The 4,662-nt window shown below is 41.1% G+C and overlaps 1 long non-coding RNA gene across 1 annotated transcript; it reads right to left on the bottom strand.

Moving 5' to 3' along the window:
* Positions 1-2,934: 2,934 nt before the first annotated feature.
* LOC109321076 lies at positions 2,935-4,486 on the bottom strand. Its single transcript, XR_002103969.1, has 2 exons — positions 4,409-4,486; positions 2,935-3,010 (listed from the first exon to the last, which is right to left on the bottom strand). It is a non-coding gene; the product is annotated as an uncharacterized LOC109321076 (long non-coding RNA).
* Between the last annotated feature and the right edge of the window lie 176 nt (positions 4,487-4,662).

The following is a 4,662-nucleotide window of genomic DNA, read 5'->3' as shown; positions in this document are numbered from 1 at the left end:
GAAAGGTGAGTTTCACCTTATGAAAATACAGCAAGTCATTTCTACACATGTAATACCACCACAAACCATAATGTAAGTTCTCTTCCTGTTTAAGTTGACTTCAGTGGAATTGCACTTATTTTATAGGGCTGTGCAAAATTTTGGTCCCTGATTTGATTTGGCAGAGATTCAGACCAATTTGGTGGCTGAGGCTTTGAATCCTAATTGAATCAGGAGACCCTTTAATCTTTCCGAATGGATTTGGAAAGTTTTGGAGATTTGGTACATAGACACAGCTTTACATTTTTTTTCTACATGCCTCAAGGTACCAGGTGGCTTGTGAATGCTGCAATGCTGGGGTGCATGGAGTGTCCTACAGGAGTGCTGGGGGTCTCCCCAGAAAGCTTGGCAACAGACCCAGAAGTGGACCAGAAATATTTCCAGTCCACTTCCGGGTCCGCCAGGGAAAGTGTGGGGGCCCCCCCGGTTCCCCTGGATCAGCAACTGGTGCCTCCTGGGTCTGGGGGTGTACTTGGTGTCCTCCTGTGGCTGACTGCACAGGGGGACTCTCTGCATGCTTCCTGTTGGATCCATAAGTTGACCGGAAGTCCTTCCCCTCCACCTCCTGTGGGATGCACCATCCACCCCAGCATTGCAGCACTCATGCTGGTACCTCGAGGTATGTAGAAAAATATTTAAAGCTGTGTCTATGGTTAAATCGCTGATTCTCTGGATGTTTAGATTTGGATTTGGCTGAATCAAATTGGGGACAGTGATCCAAATCAATGAATCAAATCATAGCCCCAGATTCAGGCTGAATCTGAATCTGAATCAAATACAGCCTGCTTTGCACACCTCTACTATTTTACATTAACAGAAAAAATTGATTTAATCATTGATTATCCTGCTTTGGTTGATATCAAATATTACAGGATGGTAAAACTCAGAAATATTTGTGCCAAAAAACTGCTACCCCTTTCCCACTAGAACTCAGACTTAAAACGACTGATTCTCAGCACAGCTCTGTTGATTGTTGTCTTCAGTTCAGTGATGCTGATTTAGACAAGCAAACAATCTGCTACCCAAAAGATAGTTGAGTATCAGAAAGGTGCCACATGTGTAATAGATTTTTCCTAAAGGGAAATGTGAAACTCAGGTCATTATTCTTACCTCTGGCACTATTCAGAGACGGAAGTAAGCGCCCAATTTCAGACTTGGATACTTATCTTCCCAGACCTCAGGAGTGATTGGTGCTGGCTACTTTTTCCTGTTACCTGTGACTACAGCTGGGCTTTACTCATGGTTTACATGCTGTACATAGTCAGAAGGCAAAACTAAAATTATTTTGTGGAGTTTATAAATATAAATTGGTTTGCTGATATCTCCAACTCTGGGTCAAAGTGTAAATCTAGAAGAGGTGGAAAAACTTGAGGTGGTAAGAGTCCAATAAAAAGTATGGTGGGGAACCAAGGAACTGGGATAAGAGGACTCAGTGACCTAAAGCTGTGTACCTGGTCTTGAAATGTATGGTTATAGAAGAGAAAGAAAGATGGGAATATTGGAGTCATGAAGGTCAGGGGATGAAGAAGGGATGAAATGTAGCTATTACTATCACTTCTGTTTTATGTTGCAATAGTATCTGGGAGCCTGACTAATGGACAAGAGCCCCATTATGAAGGTATTGTAAAAACACAGGACAAAATGGCAACCATTATGCCAATGATTTTACAGACAAATGGTGAGCTTATAAAACCGATTCAACGATAACAGATGAAAAGAGACACATGAAGGTGTACATAGAAACAAAAAAACAAGAAGTCAGCTCAAAAAGAAATTCAAAAGAACAGAGGCTTTGAAAACAGGGTATAATGTAACTGTTCCCAAGAGTGTGCACAAAAAGGAACAAAGACCCATGAACAAAGCTGGAACAAATTAGGCTTTTTTGTAACTGTTTGCAGAGAACTTATTGCAAAATTTATTCAGCTCCATTGCAAATGGATGCATTTGCTAAATAAGCCTATCTGTTCTGACACCACTCCCATTTTGGTCACTTGTCCTTTTTGATACATTCCATCCCTCAGAAATTACAAGCCTGAGACTCAGATGTCAATGCACCTAACCAGAGCCCATTCCAGCAGGTTAGCTGCGTTGTGTAAGAGCCTTATAAAAGGAGAAACTTAGTCATGAAATTGCATGCAAAAGGAGAATACCCTGAAGGATGAAATTCTGCCCCCACTGGAAATTAGTATTTGGGATGTTGTTGTTAAGGTTTGGCTGAGGTCAACAAAGGAAAGGAGGTGGATTTTAAACTACTTTCCCCTCAAGTTATTTGCATTCAATCAATCACCAGTGCTAATACCTTGCTTTCTCATGGGGAATGCCACTCTGTATTGACAGAGATGAGTCAGACAAGGTACACAAGAGGTAATGGAGATCTTTCTTCAGTAAATCAGATGTTCCTCATAAATCTGTCATCAGCACCATTTAGTCTTTGCTATATCTGAGTGGCAGAGCAAGCCCCAGATCATCAGCTTCTGACAGTTCTTCTCCACTGATGTTAGCAACTGCATTCAGGAACAGTGACCTGCCCTGACAGCAGTGATGACAAGGGTGTAATAAAAAGCCATCCACTTGAGTAATAGAATGGTAGCAATAAAACTGGTCTGTGCCTATGTGTCCCCACTTTGATTTGGGGACTGAGGAATGATTATGCTCATCCTGGGTCTTACTGAAAGAATAATGCAAGTGTTCTTCCTTTTTTTTTGATAATTATTTTGAAAATGAAATTGCTTCACTTCTATTTGAAATGAATGAGCTATGAAATATATCTATATGTATACCTATATATATTGGGCAATATACAGATATATATTTCATAGCTTTTTTATATATATATATATATTTATAACAGCTTGGTTCTCAGGGGGTTTTTACCTATCCCAACACAATGTTTTGAAAAGTCAATCACATTTCTTAAAGAACTGCTGTGCCTGGTTCTTAGAATCCAGGGGGATGGATCTGATAGGACAACCTGAATAGAACAGAATTTAGAGTAGATAAGGAATGAGAAATGTGCAATTATTATTATGGTAGCAACATATCAGTCCAATCTGAGACTGGAGCCCCACTGTACTGAACATTGTGTATATGTGGGAAGACAGCCCCTGCTCCAAAGAGCTTAGAGTCCTAATAGACAAGGCATCTGGGAACAAAGGTGATATGACCTGCCTTACATCAAAGAGCATATCAACAGCAAACAAGGAAGGGAAACCAGTTCTCCAGAATCCCAGCTCAGGGAGCTAGCTATTGGTTCACACTTCTTCTAATTCACTCTCCCCATTACATGTTATTCCCACTTTAGGTAAAAGGCAAAACTATTATGTTTGGGAATATTTTGTGCTTTATTTCTGAATTTTAGTGATCCATATGTGCTTGAATAGGGCAGTCCAACCATTACCAGGTTCTTGTTTCTCACAAATGTCTATGTCTAATCTGACACTATAGGTAGACATAAATTCTGCAGCACCACATTTCATTGACTAATTTTCAACTCAGCTCCACTTTCTAATGGCTTGTAGTCAGCATTTGGCTCCTTGCCAGCTGGAAATTTCACACTAGATTTAAGTATTCCCCCTGCACCCCTTAAACGTAGCATGCTGTTTTCTGGAGCTTAGCACAGAATTAAGCTCTTTAATAATCGCTGTAGCTGAAAGCTTATGTCTCAAAATCAGTGAATAGACTGAAAATATTTAGAGTATCCAGTGTGCTGCACATAACAAACATGACTGACAAGAAGAATTATACTTGTGTTATCATTTTTGGAGTCCTTGACATCCATTGCTGAGGTTTTCAGCCATTGGGTTGAAGCCCATGTTCCTTTCCCTTAAGACCAGAGAGTTCTAACCGTGATTCACTGGGTGTGACTTGAGTTCAACACCTGCAGCTTTGCTGTCTCAGGAGCAATGACAATGTTAATCAATGACCAACCAGCCTTCACACTTCACTGTACTATTTATTTTAAGATAAAAGCCTTTAGGAGGAAATAGATCATAAAAAATAAATATTCTGCACACATGCTAAGCTTATTGCCCATCAGCAAGATGGGATCTTGGTAGATACAGGCAGAGGTTCATGCTCAATCTGTTTCATTATGTGATTCCCTATTACAGCCTTGTGTCAGTCCCATGGAATGAAAATGATCCCAACCCTGTATCTGGCTATAAACTCTATGTCCTTTGTCCTTTGTTTGTTAACCCTCCTCAATTGGTACAAGCCAGGATATAAAATAGCCCCCTAGTCAGGTGGAGGAGGGTGGTGAACAGTCAACCGTCTTTAGACTTATTTACCTATCCTTTAATTTGCATTTATCACCCTCTAGTTTTTTCCCCAGAAACTTAAAGATACATAACCCTTATAGCTAGGAACATACCCAAATCACAGCAAGACAAAGGGTTTTTTGGAGCTGCCCATGGCACACAGCCAATTTTGTGGGCATTTTGAAGTGGCCCCAACCCTCTGTGCTGATTCGTAGAGTGGCCCACCTCTCATCACTGATGGACAGAGAGGCCCCCCCGGGGGGGGCGGGAGGAATTTTTTCATAGATTCATAGACATTAGGGCTGGAAGGGACCTCGGGAGATCATCGAGTCCAGCCCCCTGCCCAAAGGGCAGGAAGTCAGCTGGG

Source organism: Crocodylus porosus, unplaced genomic scaffold (assembly GCF_001723895.1).
Source record: "Crocodylus porosus isolate Cpor-Errol unplaced genomic scaffold, CroPor_comp1, whole genome shotgun sequence".
NCBI classification, from domain to species: Eukaryota; Metazoa; Chordata; order Crocodylia; family Crocodylidae; genus Crocodylus; species Crocodylus porosus.
Note: the sequence above shows the minus strand (reverse complement) of the source record. Positions and strands in the feature narration are given on the sequence as shown.